Genomic DNA, 21,366 nt, shown 5'->3' on the forward strand with positions numbered 1-21,366 from the left:
GCCTGTGAGGTGGCGGCCGAGATATCGTTATACAGCTGAATTTTAGTGAAGGGTTCAGGAAGGTTGCGTATGGTTCTCGCGGCCCTCATGATCTGCTCCTTAGAATTAAAGAAATGTATCCTAGCCAGGATATCTCTGGGTATTGAATCGGGCAGGTGCTGCGGTTTGTGGATTCTATGCGCTCTATTAATGAGGAGATCCTGCGGTGTTAAGGAAGGTATGATCTTACGAAACAGTTGGTGCAGGTATGGAACTATATCAGGGGATGACACAGTCTCTGGGATCCCTCGGATCTTAATATTATTCCGCCTCGAGCAGTCCTCGAGGTCTGCGACTTTAAGACGCAGTTGGTGGATAGCTGTGGTATGTTCATCTTGAATGTCAACCACAGTGTTATGGGAGCTAGTGGCAGCAGAGAGATAGTGCTCAATGTAATCTATACGGTCTTCCATGTCATCTACTCTGTCCAACAAATGGTTAATGGAGGATCTAAGCTCTTTCTGCATGTCTGCTTGTAGTGAGAGTAACATGGCTTTCAGGGTATGTTCAGAAGCAGGGCTGTCAGAGGTGTTGTAAGCAGCCAGAGAGGAGTTAGATTCACCTGGTGCTGCTGTGGAACTACAGGTGCCAGCGCCATGTTGCCGCTTCACTGGGGGAGGCTTAGAGGGAGAGTGTGCTGGAGAGATTGCTGCTCTCTTACCTCTGTCAGCCGGTGAGATGGCAGGCAAGCGCTGCTGTTCCACAGATTCCTCCCTATCAGAGAGGGGGTCCTCTGTGGATGCTGGGGCCGCCGAGGCCGCGGGTGTCTCCTGAGGCGCGGGGCTTTTGTTCCGGTCGGCGCCATCTTGGGCCTGCACGCCGGCGGGCTTCATGTAGAATTCTGTGAGTTTCCTCGCTCCGAGAGCGGCGGTTCTGCCGCGGGTCATGTCCCCGGTGATGTGGGGTGATCCCTGGGTCTCCGTGGGACAGATCGAGGAGGCTGATGGCGCTGGATGCTGCTTGTAGCTGCGTGGATGAGAGGAGCTCTATGCCTATGCGGCCATTCCGGTCAGCGGCCAAGCCACGCCCCTGTTTCATTTTTTTCATTTCACTTTAAGCATTATTAAAATCACTGCTCCCGAAAAAACGGCCGTTTTGAAAAAAAATTTTGCATTGATACATGTCGCAGTACCCGGGTCCCCAAACACTTTTTATGGCAATAACTTGCATATAAGCCTTTTAAATGAGCACTTTTGATTTTTCATGTTCGTGTCCCATAGATGTTAATGGTGTTCACACAAATTTTGTACCTATTCACATGTTCTGCTGCAAACTGAACTGGGGGGGTGTTTGGTTCATCCCCAGTGCACAGTGCTTTAGATACAGAACGCTGATAGGGGCCTACACAGATAATTGGTAACAAATGTAATAAATCCTGGAAATTGCAGCATAGGCAAGAGACAGTGATAAGTAAGGTAGCAGGGCACTGCAACTCAGTTATTGCTGACCTGTTGCTGACATTGCTATGGATAATTGCATGAACATTGGATTATACATTACTTGGGAACATATTGATACACACATAGCTGTAGATCATTATCTACATCAATAACACTTGCTTAGTAGCCTGTTTTCCTATTTTACACTTTACTGTCAATCAAGTTGTGCCCCTTTTTGAAATCTTACATGCAACCTACCGTATATACTCGAGTATAGGCCGACCCGAATATAAGCCGAGGCCCCCAATTTACCCCCAAAAAAACTGGCAAACTTATTGACTCGTGTATAAGCCGAGGGTGAGACATGCCTGTCCATCCCTGTGTGTGTGTCCGTCCATCCCTGTGTGTCCGTCCATCCCTGTGTGTCCGTCCATCCCTGTGTGTCCGTCCATCCCTGTGTGTCCGTCCATCCATCCCTGTGTGTGTGTGTGTCCATCCATCCATCCATCCCTGTGTGTGTGTCTCCATCCATCCATCCATCCATCCCTGTGTGTGTGTGTCTCCATCCATCCATCCATCCATCCCTGTGTGTGTGTGTCTCCATCCATCCATCCATCCCTGTGTGTGTCTCCATCCGTGTGTGTGTGTGTGTGTGTGTGTGTGTGTGTGTGTGTGTGTGTGTGTGTGTGTGTGTGTGTGTCCAGCCTACCTTTGTCCCGAGCCTCCGTCCCGTGCCTTGCCTCCTTGCCTCCGTCCCGTGCCGTGCCTTGCCTCCTTGCATCCGTCCCGTGTCGTGCCTTGCCTTGCCCCCGTCCCGTCCCGTCCCGTGCCGTGCCGTGCCTTGCCTTGCCTCCGTCCCGTGCCCTCTTCGTCGGCGGCCATTGTAAAGTTCAAAAGCTGCGCCGCCGCCTTCGCCTGTGATAGGCGGAACACTGAATTTCCCAGCAGCCTGTGTTCCGCCTATCACAGACGTCGTATCATCCTCGTCCGTAGTACGAGGATGATACGATGTCCGTGATAGGCGGAACACAGGCTGCTGGGAAATTCAGTGTTCCGCCTATCACAGGCGAAGGCGGAGCCGGAGGCGCGGCTTTTGAATAGAATGGCCGCTGTCTGTCTGCTCGACACGCTGATCGAGCGGGCAGACAGCGATGACTCGAGTATAAGCCGAGGGGGGCACTTTCAGCCTCAAAAAAGAGGCTGAAAATCTCGGCTTATACTCGAGTATATACGGTATATGTTTCTTTATTATATTATGCCTGCCATGCTGCCAATCGCACTTACAGTTATTTCAAATCACTTCCATTATGTCTATGAGGGGGTGTAATCAAACACAGCCAACGACCTTTAATGACATCAGGAGATGCTAGCTTTCATCGAGCCTTTAGCGCATGCTGTCGTGATTTTAACCCAATTATACCAATTGCATAGTTAGTATGGACAAAAAAGACATAAGTCCATCCAGTTCAATCAATAGAAGGGAAAAATATATACAGTCCTATATATACTATCCTATACTTACAGTTGATCCAGAGGAAGGCAAAAAACCCCAATAAAGCATGATCCAATTTGCTCCAGCAAGGGATACTTCCTGATCCTCCAAGAGGCAATCAGATGTTCCCTGGATGAACTTAAAAAAATATTAGTATCCAGTTATATTATGTGTATCTTGTATTATGTGTTAACATCGATAGCTCAAGCCCTGAAGGAGGAGAATACATGGGGTAGTGGTGCAACCTGCTGTATATTTAAATGTAACACAAGTCCATAGGAAGTTCTTTAAAGCGGAGTTCCGCCGTTTTTTTTGTTTTTAACCACTTCAGCCCCCGACCAATTAACAGCCTAATGACCAGAGGTCTTTTTACAATTTCGCACTGCACTGCTTTAACTGGTAATTGCGCGGTCATGCAATGTTGTACCCAAACGAAATTTGCGTCCTTTTATTCCCACAAATAGAGCTTTCTTTTGATGGTATTTGATTGCCTGTGCAATTTTTATTTTTTGCGATATAAATGGAAAAAGACCGAAAATTTTGAGAAAAAATGATATTTTCTAATTTTTGTTATAAGAAAAATCGAATAAACTCAATTTTAGTCATACATTTAGGGCAAAATTTATTCAGCCACATGTCTTTAGTAAAAAAAATGTCAATAAGCGTATATTTATTGGTTTGCGCAAAAGTTATAGCGTCTACAAACTAGAGTACATTTTCTGGAATTTACACAGCTTTTAATTTATGACTGCCTATCTCATTTCTTGAGGTGCTAAAATGGCAGGGCAGTACAAACCCCCCCAAATGACCCCATTTTGGAAAGTAGACACCCCAAGGAAGTTGTGGAGAGGCATGTTGAGCCCATTGAATATTTTTTTTTTGTCCCAAGTGATTGAATAATGACACAAAAAAAAAGTTTACAAAAAGTTGTCACTAAATGATATATTGCTCACACATGCCATAGTTATATGTGGAATTGCACCCCAAAATATATTCTGCTGCTTCTCCTGAGTACGGGGATACCACATATGTGGGACTTTTTGGGAGTCTAGCCGCGTACGGCACCCCGAAAACCAATCACTGCCTTCAGGGTTTCTAAGGGTGCAAATTTTTGATTTCACTCCTCACTACCTATCACAGATTCGAAGGCCATAAAATGCCAAAATAACACAAACCCCCCCCCCAAATGACCCCATTTTGGAAAGTAGATACCCCAAGGAAGTTGTGGAGAGGCATGTTGAGCCCATTGAATATTTTTTTTTGTCCCAAGTGATTGAATAATGGCACAAAAAAAAAAAAGTTTACAAAAAGTTGTCACTAAATGATATATTGCTCACACATGCCATAGTTATATGTGGAATTGCACCCCAAAATATATTCTGCTGCTTCTCTTGAGTACGAGGATACCACATATGTGGGACTTTTTGGGAGTCTAGCTGCGTACGGCACCCCGAAAACCAATCACTGCCTTCGGGGTTTCTAAGGGTGCAAATTTTTGATTTCACTCCTCACTACCTATCACAGTTTCGAAGGCCATAAAATGCCAAAATAGCACAAAACCCCCCCAAATGACCCCATTTTGGAAAGTAGACACCCCGAGTACGGGGATACCACATGTGGGGGACTTTTTGGGAGCCTAGCCACGTACGGGACCCAGAAAACCAAGCACTGCCTTCCGGATTTAAATATAAAATGCTACCAAAAAAAACTGTTAGCGATCGCAGGGATCAGGCCTGACTCTGCGATCGCTGTAATTATGTGTTTATTGTTTTGTAAGTGACAGTGATCGATCGATACTGCACTTGGGTGGGCTGGGCAGAGGGGCAAAACGCAGGTGCCAGCGGGTATCTGGGCTGATCCCGCTAACAATGCGTTTTTTTGGAACCCTAAACTGCTGGGGATGCTAGTATAGATCTGATCAGATCAGATATTGATCTGTTCAGATTCTATACCACTACAGGAGGTTTATGCTTTGCATGTGGGTGTTAGCGGTACTGGCACTAACCTAGCGCTGCCTGGGGCGACGCAGACCCTGACCCTAAAACCTAATTGATATCACCCGCCAGGTGATCAGGGGGTTAAACCTTTATTGGGTAATAAATGCCCTGATGCTATAAAAAGCAAACTAACCAGAGTCACCCGTAACACTTATACGGTGATCACTGGTGAAAGGGTTAACTAGGGGCAATCAGGGGGTTCACATTTTTATTAGGTAGTATATGGGGGTCCCTGGCGCTATATAAAAACCTGACGGGGAACCTAAATAACTAACTGGCTAACCAGCGTCACCAGTGACACTTATACTGTGATCGCTGGTGAAAGGGTTAACTAGGGGCATTTAGGGGGTTAAAACCATTATTGGGTAGTATATGGGGGTACCTAGCGCTATAAAAACCTGGCGGTGAACCTAAAAAAATAACTAGCTACCTAGCGACACTAGCGACACTAATGCAGCGATCAGAAAAATGATCGCTTAGTGACACTGGCAAAAGGGGGTGAAAGGGTTAACTAGGGGCAATCAGAGGGTTAAAACCATTATTGGGTAGTATATCGGGGTACCTAGCGCTATAAAAACCTGGCGGTGAACCTAAAAAAATAACTAGCTACCTAGCAACACTAATGCAGCGATCAGAAAAATGATCGCTTAGTGACACTGGCAAAAGGGGTGAAAGGGTTAACTCTAGGGGCAATCAGGGGGTTAAACCTTTATTGGGGGGTGGTAGGGGGCTACCCTGGACCTAACACTAACTGCCCTGACAGTTTTTACTTTTACAACTGACACTGAATGCAGTGATCAGTAAATAAATGATCACTGCAATCAGTGACACTGTGACTGGGGGGCGGGGGGGATCAGGGGGGTTTGTGTGCCTGTGTGTGCCTACGTGTTAGTGTAGTGTTGGTGCACACTTACTTTCTGTCTTCTCCTCGTAGTCCGGTCAAAAAGACTGCCCCGAGGAGAATGACATCACTTCCTCCCTGCCTGTGTATACAATACACAGTGGGAGGAAGATTCTCATTCGCCAGGAGCGATCGAGAGGGGATGGCCAGAAACCAACGGCCATCCCCTCATCCCGGATCGCTCCTGAAGCGAACCGGACCGCCTTATCCAGCGGGAGGGGGTCCGATCGGACCCCCCCACCCGCTGAAAGGCAAGCACGTACATGTACGTGCTTGTGCCTGTACGTGCCATTGCAATGACGTACATTGGCAATACGGCGGTCCTTAAGTGGTTAAAAGTCAGCAGCTACAAATAAGGACACTTACCCGCCCAGTGCGCCCGCGATGTCGGCACCCGAAGCCGATCTCTCGATCGGCTCTCGGGTGCTGACACCGCCATCTTGTGGCTTCACTTCCCAGTTCCCTACTGCGCATGCGTGAGTCGCTCTGCGCAATAAGGATGGTCCCCACTGTCTCTGGCCGTGTGTTTCCCAGCAGACAGCAGGGGACCCGCAGGAACTGGCGTAAATATCCGCAGATTCTGTGGATATCTATGCCGGAAGTGGGTGCAAATACCTGTACTATACAGGTATCTGCACCCCCTCCACCCTGAAAGGTGCCAATTGTGGCGCGGGGGGGTTCCAATAAGCGGAAGTTCCACTTTAGGGTGGAGCTCCGCTTTAAGCTACCCAGCTCTATAGTGAGAAAAAAAGTCCGCTGTGTCAGGGCAAGCTTTGCAGGGGAAGTTGAAGCAACGGTCCAAATATGTAGAGAAAGACACAGGTGCCTCTGAGTAAGGACAGTAGCATTTTATGAGACAGGTGCATTCAAAACTCAGATAGCAGAAAAAAAACGCTCCTGCGCACAAGTGGATTACCAGATAGGCTATATAATGTCACAGGCCTTGCTGCCCTCAAGTATAGGGGTATCCTAACGGTCAAAGATATAAAAAGAAAAGAAGGGGCGCACCAGCCTTGTGCATTATCCTTTGGATATGTATTTATTAAAAGTAATAAAAAAGAAAACTACTCACAAACAACTGTAGAATTCTTGCAATATAAATAGTCGCCAAATAACATCATGCAATCTGAAAAGAACAATACTCTCCAAAGGTCACAGAGGAAATCACAGGACCACTGCCAACTGACGCGTTTCGAAGGGAAAACCCCTCTTCCTCAGAGCTCAGCCCATTAAAAACTCACATTTGAAGTATCTGTATATAGACACAATAGGGTTCAGCGAACCACACTATCACTGTCCAGGCTGTCTACAGCAAACACATATCATAGGTCCAGGTGGAGCCTGCGTCCTGACCAGCAGGGATCATTGGTGCTCGGGCAGGATAGAAACAGAGGGTTGGAGCGCAGCCATAAACTAGGGCTAAATACTATAAAATCAAGGAAATCGCAATAACCATCACAAGAAAGGGAAAAGGGGAGAAGAAGGTAAAAAAAAGGAAAAAAAGAAAAAGGGGGGAGGGGGTGAGCCTGCATATGATGGGCACAATGAGGTTGCATTTGATGAGCACAGTGAGCCTGCATTTGATGGACCCAGTGAGGCTGAAATTGATAGACACGGTGAGGCTGCAATTGATAGACACAGTGAGGCTGCAATTGATAGACACAGTTAGGCTGCAATTGATGGACACAGTGAGCCAACATTTGATTGGCACAGTGAGCCTGCATTTGATGGGCACAGTGAGCCTGCATTTGATGGGCACATTGAGGCTGCAATTGATGGGCACAGTGAGGCTGCAATTGATGGGCACAGTGAGCCTGCATTTGAAAGGCACAGTGAGGCTACAATAGATTGGCACAGTGGGGCTCCATTTGATGGGCACAGTGAGGCTGCATTTGATGTTTACTGATTTAAAACACTTCACTGATTCATGGTACACGCATTGTATTCTTTAACCACTTACTGACCAGCCGCTGTCATTATACTGTGGCAGGACTGCACGATCCCGCTCTAGCAGGAGAGCGCGGAGGACACGATGCACGTGGCTGGTGGCCACAATGTCCGCCGGCCACGCACAATTGCGGGCATGAGAGCCAGAACGGGGATGTGTGTGTGTAAACACACACACATCCCCATTCTGTCAGGAGAGGAGAGACAGAGTGTCTGTTCCTACTAAGTAGTAACAGTGATCTAGCTCCTCCTCTAGTAAGTCACATCCCCATACAGTAGAAACACCTAGCAGGGAACACATTTAAGCCATTGATCGTCCCTAGTGTTAACTCCTTCCCTACCAGTGACATTTACACAGTAATCAGTGCATTTTTATAGCACTGATCGCTGTATACATGTCAATGGTCCCAAAAATGTGTCCACCACAATGTCGCAGTCCCGCTAAAAATCACAGATCGCCACCATTACTTGTAAAAAAAATAAAAAATAAATAAAAATGCCATAAATCTATCCCTTATTTTGTAGACACAATAACTTTTACGCAAACCAATCAATATACGCCTTTTGCAATTTTTGTTACCAAAAATATGTAGAAGAATATATATCGGCCTAAACTGATTGTTTTGGGGATATTTAATATAGCAAATAGTATAAAATATTGTTTTTTTTTTGTTTATAGCGCAAAAAATAAAAGCCACAGAGGTGATCAAATACCATCAAAAGAAAGCTCTATTTATGTGAAAAAATTACATACATTTTGTTTGGGTACATCGCCGCACGACCACGCAATTATCAGTTAAAGCATTGTAGTATCGCAAAAAATGACCTGGTCATTAAGTGATTAACAGTTGACTTTAACTTTAAAGCGGAATTCCGACAAATGTTTTTTTTTTAAAGTCAGCAGCTATAAATACTGCAGCTGCTGACTTTTAAAATAAGGACTCTTACCTGTCCAGAGCGTCCGCTGTGTTTTAACCCGAAACCGACCCATCCCTCGGCTCTCAGGGGGAGGAGCCTCCATCTTTTGTAAAGGAATAAGGAAGCCTTGCGGCTTCACTTCATGATTCCCTACTGCGCATGCGCGACTCGCGCTGCGAGATCCCACTGGTCCCTGCTGTCTTCTGGGACTTGTGTGTCTCCTAGAAGACAGCAGGGGGGGAGGGGGGGAGAAGGCGCCAGAAGTGGCGTAGATACCCGTGGGTGACTCGTTATTTCTGCCCGGAAGTGGGAGCAAAATACTTCTATTAGACATGTATCTGCTCTCCCCTCCCCCCTGAAAGATGCCAAATGTGACACCGGAGGGGGGAAGGATTCCAAAAAGCAGACGTTCCATTTTTGGGTGGAACTCCACTTTAACATTTTCAATATTTTATCTAGCTGTAATGATACATAATCCTGCATTACAGTTACATTTTTCAGTCTGTTTGCGCCCCCCCGCCAAAAGTTTTTTTAGCACCAGCCGCCACTGTATATGTATGTGTGTGTGCATATATATATATATATATATATATATATATATATATATATATATATATATATATATCACATTTAAATGTACTCCTGAGTATGGTGTTCCTGTGGATGCTACTGCCAGAGAGTTTCAATGACATTTATGCAATTATCTAATATCACAAGCATGGAAGAGGATGTCAGCCTTTCATCCATCCCCCTGCAAAGTCAACATTATCGGTGAGCCAGTGGGAGAGATTAACTACAATCCCAATTATATTATAAAGAAGAATTTTCCGGAAGATAATTGCTGTTTTATAGTTAAATGGACAGCGGGAGGAAGTGAGAAGTAGCAGAGGTCATTTGGAAAAGCTGATGGACCAAACAAAGGCAAAAATCTATGAGTCTCAGACTGTGATTTTTTTTTTTCCATCTTTGATTCTGTTATTAATACAAAATGCTATATATCTCTGGAGTACCAGACATTCTTTGTACATTACTAGAAAATGAAATAGAAATGCTTTAGTGTATCTTTACAAAAGTGCTAGTGTTAACATTAAATAATAATGTACTGTATTTAACAGTTTTGGGCTTAAATCAGTCCTTCCTCAGGTTTAACATGTCTGAAGTTAGTTACAAATTGTCTTGAATACACTGAGATTGGGAAGTGTTATGACTGATTTCTGATTGGGACTCTAAAACAAAGTTAATACTGCAGCTGCAGGAACAGATTCACAGGGCTCAATCACTGTGTTTAAAATGTCCGTTCAGTGTCAAAATGTATTATTACATGTTATTTTATACATAGATAAGAAAGGGGTGGTGTGAGATGTTATTAAAAACTAACAAATAGAAATATGTTATTAAAAGCTAACAAATAGAAATATATTATTAAAAGCTAGCGAATAGAACAATTGCAAAGGTAAAACATTGAGAAGGGAGGGGGAGTAGAGAGTGTTTAGTAGGAGAGGTTTCTGTGTGTTAGGTGAAGGTTACAGAACACTTTTCAGCAGCGAGGACAAAATGGAGTCTCTTGTGCTTAAATGAACAGTACAGTGAATGTCCATGTCATCTCCCTCCTTTTGTTTATTTGACACCATTCTTCTCCGCGTTACATTCAGCCGATTGCTGGTAACTCCTGTTACATTGGCGCAGAGAGACGGCGTCCTGTTCAGCTCTCTCCTAACTTTCTCACAATAATGGGCTCATCAGGGCTGGTGGACCATTTGTCGGTACAGCGGGTAGTCACACGGAGGCACAGCCTGATGAGGAAGTAAATGACAAATATGAGAAATAGGAACATCACAATGTAAGCGCCTAGTTTCTGTAACCATGTTGCTATGCCATATAAAAAGTCACCAAAACCTCCTAAAGCCTTAAAGGGGTTCCATCCATCTTTAGCAATATCTCTGGCCTTATTCTGTAGTTCTCTTATCTTAGCAAGATGTCCTTTAATAATGTCCTCATTATCAGAAATGTATATACAACAGTCGGTGCGAAATAACTTACACATCCCACCTTGAGCTGCAGTGAGAAAATTCAGCGTTAATCTGTGCTCTAATACTACTTTTTTAATCTGAGCCATTTCTTCACTTAATAAACCTATATCAGTGGTAGTAAGGTTAATAATCTCATCTACAATTCTAGTGTAATTATTTATTCTTTTCATTGCTTCAATTCCCCATCCTGTCCAGGAAGGGAACCAAGACCATGCCATGTCGCCTTCAGTGAACAGCTCTCTTTTGAACACTAAAGGGTATTCTGGACTTTGATCTGCTCGCACTGTATCTTTGCGAACAGCCAAAGCAGGTGCTAACTTCCCAATATAACATGTACCTGTAACATTAGCAGGAAGCCAGGCGCAAGCTTTATTTCCACATATATAATATAACCCTCTACGTATGGACGGTATGCCTGCGCCTAAGAAACTGGAAGCAATAACATGGAATCTCAGGTAACCGATATTTTCACATATTGGGAACTGTGAACAATTTGTACTATAAAGGGTTCTATTTAGTTCTGGATCTGGGATATAATAATTTTGACCATGGTTTCCTCCATAAACTGTAATCTTTGCCCTGGTGCAATCTGAATTGCCCAACCGTGTACATTTAGTGTTAAACGGGCATGTAATGTTTAAACAAATCTGTGGAGTGTCTATCTGTTTTGAAACCATCAAAGTTACTGATCTGTGCTCATTAGCTGTGGAGACGATGTATGAGCCATTTATTCTGGTCCTGTTTAGATCAGTGATTTTGAGAGGCATTGCTATCATGGGTATTGTTCCTGTTTGGGGATGTAAGTGAGAACACACCCAGCAGTCATTAGCGTTGCTATGGGTTGCATACAATTTTAACATTTGTATGAAAGGGTTATGTTTCCATGTCTCAGTTCTCACAAACAACAAAAAGAAAAAGAACAACATCATAATTTTTTCAAAGGATATCATCACTTCAGGATTTTCTTGCAGTGACTGGCGTGAATCCAGGTGGGCTTTCCTTCCAACTTGACTGCGGAACCGGTTGTCAAAAGCACCAAATGTGGTCCGTCAAATTTTGGTTCTAGCGGCTTTCTGACGTGTCGCTTGACCACCACCCAGTCACCTGGTTGGATTCTGTGAATACCTGAAACAGAATCTGGGTCGGGGATAGATTTATAAACACCTTCATGTATTTTATTCAAAGTTCTTTGCAAAATCTGAACATATTCTAAGAGACTAGAGTGAGAAGCCTGCAACTGTTGGGGAAAATATAGCCCTGTTTTGGGTGGCCCTCCAAATAAAATCTCATAGGGGACAGCCCATGTGGTTGTTTAGGGGTAGTTCGTACAGAATATAGGGCTAATGGCAAAGCTTCCACCCATCCTTTTCCTGTATCTGCTTTAATTTTTGCACATCTGTTTTTCAAAATTCCATTAAGTCTCTCAACTTTACCACTACTTTGTGGATGATAAGGTGTATGGAAAGCTTGCTGTATGTGAAGGGCTCCCATTACCTCTTTCATTACTTCCCCAGTAAAATGGGTTCATCTGTCACTCTCAATAGTTTCAGGAACTCCATATCTACAAACTATTTCATTCCAAATTTTCTTTGCTGTTGTTTTTGCATTTGCTTTGGCTACCGGCCAGCACTCTGGCCAGCTTGAAAACACGTCAATACAAACTAAAGCGAACTCATAGGTGCCTATTCTGGGCATCTGAATGTAGTCTATTTGAATTCTTTGGAAAGGGAAATCTGGCCTAGGAGAATGCTTTTGAGGAACATGGACAGGCCTCCCTGCATTGTGCAGAGCACAAGTGAGACATGAAGCACAAAACCTGGCTGCAAATGCACTAAATCCAGGTGCTATCCAATAGCAGTCAGTAAGTGCCACCATCGCGCCTTTAGCAAGGTGACTGACGCCATGTACCAGTTGTGCTAAAACTGGGTACAAACTCCTGGGTAGACACCACCTGTTGTCAGCGCTCCACAGGCCCTGCTGATTTTGGGTAGCATTACATTTGATCCACTTATCCTTCTCTTCATCAGGGGCCTGGTTCTGCAACTGAATTAGAGTTTCTACATCCCACTGCTCTTGATGAGGGGAATCTGTCCCCGCTACCTGGGCAACCCCTACAGTGGGTGTGACTCCAAATGCCATAAGGGCAGCATCCTTTGCCGCTTGGTCCGCTAAAGCGTTTCCTCTGCCTGTCATGTCATTTCCCCTTGCATGCCCTTTTACCTTCAAGATGGCAACTTCTACTGGTTTCTGAAAGGCCTCAAATAGCCGCTCTATGAGTTTTGCATGTCTCACTGGCTTCCCTGCACTAGTCAGGAAATTCCGTGCTTTCCAAATAGGCCCAAAATCGTGAGCGATTCCAAACGCATATCTGCTGTCAGTGTAAATGTTTCCCCTTTGATTCTCTAGGAGATGACATGCTTTGACTACAGCACACAACTCCGCTTCCTGTGCTGACATCTGGGGTGCCAATGCCTCCTGGTGTAAAATGGTGTCTGTAGTAGTTACAGCAAAACCTGTGTGTGGCTGACCATCATCGGTGTAAAATCTGGAACCATCTACAAATAAGTGTGTGTCACAATCTGATAAAGGCTCATATTTTGCTGGTGTGACAGAGGCCCTTTCTACCCCCATCAGAGCCATACAATCATGAGAAAAACTCTCTGATTCTACATCAGTACCATTTGTTGCATCTTCCTCATCAATTATAGGAAGAAGAGTAGCCGGATTTAAAGTAACACACCGTTTGATTGTTAAATTCGATGGAGCAAAAAGAGCAGACTGGTACTTGTCAAATCTACTGGCAGACACATGTCTGGTATTTACTTGATTCATGATTTCCTGTACTGCATGTGGCACATACAGGATCAGAGCAGAATCTAGTACAAGCTCAGTTACTTTGTCTAGCAGCAAAATGCAGGCTGCTATGGCTCGCATACAACTGGGGGAGCCTTTAATGACAGGGTTTAATGAGGCTGATACATACACCACAGGCCTCTGTTTGTCTCCATGTAGCTGGGTGAGCACACCTGCAGCAAATCCATTGACTTCAGGACAGAACAACGAGAAAGTCTTATTATAGTCAGGAAGTCCAGTGGCGGGAGCTTCAGACAAAATTTTAATAAGCTCCTTCATCTGCAATTCATTTTCCCATATAAGGTCGAAAGGGTTTCTAGTGGTAGCCTCATATAGAGGAGCCATAAGTTCTGATGCATTTGGAATCCAGTCCCTACAATATCCCACTAACCCCAGGAAGGCACGTAGTTGCCGTACATTTCTTGGCTTTTCAAATTTTTGTAGAGTTTTAACTCTATCTGGGGTTAGGTGACAGATTCCATGTGAAATGCAGTGACCCAGGAACATCACTTTCTCTTGGCAGTATTGTAGCTTATCTTTGCTAACTTTGTTGTTACTGTTATAGAGAAACATGAGAAGGCTTAGTGTTTCTCTGCTACAAATGTCTTTTGTATCAGAACAAATAAGCAAATCGTCTATGTACTGAAGCAAAACTGTGTTTGGGTGTGAGGGGGACCATTGGTCCAATACCTGCTTTAACGCAGTATTATATTCAGAGGGGCTACTCACACAGCCTTGGGGCAATCTTATCCATGCTAATTTTTGGGCATCATTGGTAAAAGAAAAAATATGCCAGCAATCTGGGTGCAGGGGCACCGAAAAGAAAGCATTTGCACGATCAATCACTGTAAAGCAGGTGCTGGAGGCAGGTATTCCACTTAGTAAAGTGTGGGGATTGGGCACAATCGGGGTATCTGCCTCAATTATTTTGTTAATGGCTCTCAAATCATGCACCATGCAGTATGTCACCTGCCCACCCTTCTTGTCTGGCTTCTTTGCAATTGGGAACAGGGTTGTATTGACTTGGGACTTAATTGGTACAACAACCCCTGCGGCTTTCAGTTGAGTGATTTGATCCTTTATCCCCTCAATCTGAGCAATACTCAGTGGGTACTGTTTAATCTGTGGGAGATGGGCTCCTGGTTTAATTTTTATCATGACTGGGGTGCAATCCAGCAGACCTACATCATATTTGCTGGTGGCCCATAATTCAGCAGGAATCACTTTCAATTCCGGTGGAAATGGCGGAGTGGAGTCTTGAATTAAAAATACTCCACACGCAGTATTTAAAACTTCTCCTGACAGACTACTGACCACTTGGACTCCTGTAGGAGTGTAGTCTATGTTTGCTAAAATTTGATTCAAAATGTCAGCTCCCAAAAGATTGGTAGGAGCTGTGTCTGAAACTAACACTTTAGTGACAATTTCTGTTTGCTGTCCTAGCCTGAGTTTAAGTGGCTTGGACTCAACCAAATCAGTAGATGTCCTGGTTAGGCCAACACCAGAGATAACATTTGTAGATAATAATCCTGGAGGTAAGTCCTCTATATTAAAAACACTTCGGCTTGCACCAGTATCTATTAAACAGGTTAATTCTGTTTCTCCTCCAGGATAGGGGAGTTCTCGTAAAAATACTTTCACTCTGGCCTCGGGACCATTGTCTCCCCTATTTAACATGATTGATACTGGCATGCCATTTTCCTATGCCTGATCCACTGCTTTTGGCAGAGAACTGGGATCAGCATGAGGTGCCTCTAAGCTCTTTTCCAGTTTACGGTCAGGAAGATGGCAGTATTTGGCTATGTGTCCTTCCCCATCACAATTCCCCATCACAATTGTAGCATATGATTGGTCCCTGATTGCCACGATTTCTGACATTGCCTTTGCCTCTTCCTCTACCTCTCTGCTTCCCCACATACATAACCTTGGGTTTGCTGTATTTTTGGTTAATCCTGTTTTCTATGGATAACAGGATAGGCAGGACGTCTCGAATAGACATATTGCCTGCCTCAGGCCTTGCTGTGAACAACTTTTCTTTCAACTGGGGTATTAAACCATCAAGAAACCTTTGTTTCACCAGTTGTGTAGATGGACTTGCAGTTTCTCCCGCCTTCTCTTCCTCTATTTTAATGCCTGCTTCCTCAGCCATATCACTTAACCTCCTCCAATAAGCCCCTGAGTCCCCTCTTTCCCTTGCTTAGCATTCATAAATTCAGCATGTCTGGTTTGTCCATATATTTGGGGCAATTTTACCTTCTTACCTAGATTTTTGATGTCTACGCCACATTCTTTAAGTATATAACCAGACATGTTGCTTCCCACTGCTTTAATAAGAAGCTGATGAATGTCAGTAGCAGAAGCCTCATATGCTTCCTGTGCAGCGCTAAGTTTGTTTGCAAACCCAATTGGATTCTTTCTAGGGTCTCCCAATCCCTCTAATATGGATCTCATATCTTGGGGACTAAAAGGTACATGCCATTTAATTTGAGACTTACTGTCAACAGCATTACCTTCAAAAACTAATTGGGTTCTGACAGGATAAACTGCAACAGATTGATCTATGACCGGGGCAGAAGGGGTGGCATTTCCCTTCTTTCTCTCTTCATCTTGCTGCCACAATTTGGAAATTATGGTTTGCTCCGGAAGTTCAGACTCTATCTCTCTTTCTCTGGCCAAAGCCTTAAGTTCAGAGAGATCTAGTTTTGCATGTGTGCCTTTGGATTTATGCCAATCATCTGTTTCTAGGATACGAGCCAAATCTCTCTTTGTAGGTTGATATGGGGCTGTTAAACCTCTGCTCTCTACTATATTGCCCAGCTCATCCTTTGTATGTTCCATGTAATCTAATTCTTTTGCTTTTGTGCGTGGACCCCTTAAAGCCAAACTGGCAGCCACATAAGGTGGGGGGTCCTCCTCCATAGAGTCTTCTGGCCAATAGTAGTCAATTTGTGCAGTACTTTTATTAAACATCTCCATCAAGCCAGTTTGATTTGCTACTTTAGCTTCTGTCTCCCATGTGCAAGCTATTCTCCATGTTCCTACACTGCACAGTAGTGGGCCATAATCGTGCAGAAAAGTTTGCCATACTTGTAAATCAAAAGTCCCTTCAGATTTTAAAGGTTTAGCGGTTCCCTTTGTCCATTCTACCCATTTATCTAGGGGCTCAGTATAGGCGGAACCGTACCTTCGGTTCATATATTCTCTAGCGCTCATCTTGCACTGGGCATTTTCTGAAGGCTTCTCTCCCTTCATTCTCTTACTTAAATTAATGCCCATAATGACTGGCCAGTCTTCTCTATCTGTGCCTATACACTCTTGCCTCTAAAACAAATAGTACAGCAAATCTGCAGATTTACAAGAAAAGTCTCCACTTATCTACGTGGATAGAAGGGGTTTATGACAATAGACAAAACACTCATTAAGAGACCCTCCTCGTCTCTTCTCTTCTCTGAGTTTTATCTGACCCTACCATGCGCCTCTGACCCAGGTCACCCACAAGGAGTCAACCCAGGGAACTGCAGAGGATTCTCCCTATCCACACACAGTCCAGCCAGTGAAGGGGGACACAAACACATTCACACACACACGTTACCCAACCAGAAAGGTCCGAGAGTGGTCTGGTTTCCTTGAGAACCGACAGATAGGATACATAGGAAAGGCAGAAATATAGCAAGCTTAAGGACAGCTTACCTAGCCGGCATTTAGATGTCTGCGTTCCCGATGATCCAGATCAAAGCGCGGTTCCTTCTGGAAACTCTGCCAAACTCCTGGTATCTGGCTCGCCAAAACTGTTATGACTGATTTCTGATTGGGACTCTAAAACAAAGTTAATACTGCAGTTGCAGGAACAGATTCACAGGACTCAATCACTGTGTTTAAAATGTCCGTTCAGTGTCAAAATGTATTATTACATGTTATTTTATACATAGATAAGAAAGGGGTGGTGTGAGATGTTATTAAAAACTAACAAATAGAAATATGTTATTAAAAGCTAACAAATAGAAATATATTATTAAAAGCTAGCGAATAGAACAATTGCAAAGGTAAAACATTGAGAAGGGAGGGGGGAGTAGAGAGTGTTTAGTAGGAGAGGTTTCTGTGTGTTAGGTGAAGGTTACAGAACACTTTTCAGCAGCGAGGACAAAATGGAGTCTCTTGTGCTTAAATGAACAGTACAGTGAATGTCCATGTCAGGAAGTGACATAATTTCACATGTTAACCATTTGATCACTACTCATTCATAAATCACTGTTCTAATAATTCTCCAATTTGTCACTATATAGAGAAAGAGGAGTAATTGGGACAATGGATTACTACACTGAAGTCAATGAGAATGGCAAATGGGATCAACTTCTCCAGATCTGTAGGTATGTCTCGGGCTGCTATCTCATCTTTGATATTATCCAAGAGCCACTTTTTTGTACCTTGAATATATTGGTCAGGCCACGTACTGATGCCCTTGCTGCCATAGTGCTATGTGCTGGGTGTTCAGTGTGACCATGTACCTTTCAGGAAGGGTGGCTCCTTCCAAGCTCACCTGTCCCCTACCTATCCATTATAAATGTATGTGCTTCCAAGATCGAGAATTTCAGTAGTTAGGGACTACAGCAAACAGGGTGCCTTGGTGGGGCCTGCAGCTTACGCATGTATTTGCAAATGTGTGCAACTAAACCCCTGTTCTTAACGCATATTGCTAGACAGGTCAATTTGATTGGTTGCTGCCTGGTTGGTAAGTTTGAGCTTGGAAATCTCTTTATATTTGTTTGACATATCATCCACGGGACCATGAGAAAAAGCAGCCATGAGGGCCTCATTGTTCCAAGCGACCTCTGCTGCCAGAGTACGGAATTCGATGGCGTAATCGGCAACGGTTCTCGTACTCTGTTTGGTGGACATGAGGCTCCTGGGAACAGAAGTGGAGCATGGGGGAACATCAAATACTATGTTAAAGGAAGCCACACACTCAGGGTAACTCAGGACAATGGGTTTGTGCATCTCCCATAAAGGGTTTTCCCAGACCAAGGCTCTATCAGAAAGCAATGAAATAATGAAGCCTACTTTGCTACTGTCCATGGGGGAACGCCAGTATATCCCAACCTGGTTGAGAAACCCTCTGCATTGAACTGGATCACCCTCAAATTGATGGGGAAGGAGAGTGGAACCAGACATACTGCTTATAAAAGTAATATTCAAGGCAGGTGCCTGCATAGAGACTGGAGCAGCAGCAGGGATGGCCTGCAACACAGGCTGTATCGAAACAGCCAGAGTGGAAGGATCCAGGTGAGCAGTGGGAATCAGGAGCATCTGTAACGCTATGGCAAACTGATCCATGCAGACATCCAGCTCATTCAACCTGGTAAAAATATTCCCATTAGGTGGATTGCCTGCATCTTCTGAATTCATGGACTTCGCCTACAGGAACCATGACTGAGACGGAGACAGAACATGCAGTAAAAATCACACGTTTTAATAAAATGGTAAAAATTGTACAAATAGTAAATGTAGTCAAAACATAGCCAGAGTTTGGTAGCCAAAGCGGGAAGTCAGAACAAGCCAGTAAATCAGCAAGCCAGAGATCAGCGTAGTCAGAGGCAGCAGACAGGATCAGAAACCAGAACGGACATCAGCCAGGCAAGTCTTCAACAGGAAAAAAGCAGAGTCTCCAGATATATTTGACCAAGGCAAAGGCACGGAAGAAATTAACCAGGCAGTTTAAATAGCTAGAAGGGGTTGGCTATAGGTTGGACTGATGCGGTGCATACTAGCTCATTATACCTTTTCCCTTACATGTGTAGGGAAAAAAACGTCAGCGGCTTTACTACTGCATTAATTCTTTGTGGCATAAATTCAACAAGGTGTTGGAAACATTCCTCAGAGATTTTGGTTCATATTGACATGATAGCATCTTGCAGTTGCTGTAGATTTTTCAGCTGCGCATCCATAATGCGAATCTCCCATTCCACCACTGTCAAGGCAGGGCTCAGCCTTTCCTTCTCAGAGCTGGCTGCTCAGCTTCAGCTAATTGACAGCCCCTATCTCTCCACAGTTACTCAGCTGTTGATGAATCTGATTTCCTGCTCGTCAGTCCTGCTTACTTAAATCATACAGTCCAGAGGATCTCTGCCTTTGCCTTGGTCAACATCACAGAGACATTCTCCTGCGTTCCTGTTTAAAGACTTGCTTTGCTGACATACCTTCTGGCTCCAGATCCAGCTTGCTGTTCCACTACATTTATGCCTGACTTCTGGCTTGGCTGACTATCCATTCCGGTTACTGAACTTTGACTTTTGACTATGTTTGTTCTTTTTACTTTTATTATTAAACAAGTGTGATTTAACTGTACTTCTGTCTAGGTCTGATTTCATGGTTTCTGACAACCACATCCCAAAAGAGCTCTATTAGATTGAGATTTGGTGACTGTGGAGGCCATTGGAGTACAGTGACCTCATTGTCATGTTCAGGAAACCAGTTTGAGGTGATTTGAGCTCCATTATCCTGCTGGAAGTAGCCATGAGATGATAGCTACTCTATAGTCATAAAGTGATGGATATGGTCAGCAGCAATACTCAGGTAGGCCATGGCATTTAAACAACGCTCAATTGGTACTAAAGGGCCCAAAGTGTGCCAAGAAAATATCCCTCATACAATTACACCACCACCACCAGCCTAAACCGTTGATATAAGTCAGGATGAATCCATACTTTTTTATGCCAAATTCTGATGCTACCATCTGATATGGTACAGCCGTCTATGGTATAGCTGAAATTGACACTCATCAGACCAGTCAACATTTTTCTAATTTTCTATTGTCCAATTTTGGTAAGCCTGTGCGAATTGTAGCTTCAGTCTCATGTTCTTAGCTGACAGGAGTGGCACCCAGTGTGGTCTTCTGCTGTTGTAGCTCATCTGCTTCAAGGTTATATATGTTGTGCATTCAGAGATGATATTTTGCATACCTAGGTTGTAACAAGTGGTTATTTGATTCACTGTTGTCTATCATCTCGAACCAGTCTGCCAATTCTTCTCTGACCTCTGACATCATCAAGGCATTTTTATCCACACAACTGCTGCTCACTGGATATTTTTTTCTTTTTTGGACTATTCTCTGTAAACCCTAGAAAGGTTGTGCATGAAAATCCCAGTAGATCAGCAGTTTTTGAAATACTCAGACCAGCCCGTGTGGCACCAATAACCATGCCACTTAAATTCCCTTTCTTCCCCATTCTGATGCTCAGTTTTAACTTCAGCAAGTCGTCTTCACTACATCTAGATGCCTAAATGCACTGAGTTTCTGCCATGTGATTGGCTGATTAGCAATTTGTGTTACCAAACAATGGAACAGGTATACGTGGTAAAGTGGCCAGTGACTATATATAGATATATACAAGGCTTTTTTTTCCACAGAAAATAGGTGCAGATCTCTCCACCCTATCCACCTCTGAGCACTGTCTCTTGGTTCCATTCTCTACTCACTGCCCAGTACTGCCCCTTTTTATGAAAACAGAACAAAGTATGAAGCTATGTAATTGGAAGGTATATGTAATGATAACAAGAAAAGCAGTAAAATATCAACAGTAGAACCTCTGCAGTAAAATATCCCCAAAGCAACAATGGATCCTCCCCAGGAATATTATACCCCCACAAGAAACAGTAAATCACCCAGCAGCCAGGAAGATCTCTCCCTTAACAGTATATATATATATATATATATATATGCTTATTATATGTTATTTAGCAAGGCTTGAACTTTGCTACTATAATCATTACAATTTTTGATAAAGACAGTGGACTGCTGCAACCTGATTTGCTG

The sequence above is a fragment of the Lithobates pipiens genome, unplaced genomic scaffold (assembly GCF_037356315.1).
Source record: "Lithobates pipiens isolate NorthernLeopardFrog02 unplaced genomic scaffold, aLitPip1_a1.2 Scaffold_22, whole genome shotgun sequence".
In the NCBI taxonomy this organism is placed as follows: Eukaryota; Metazoa; Chordata; class Amphibia; order Anura; family Ranidae; genus Lithobates; species Lithobates pipiens.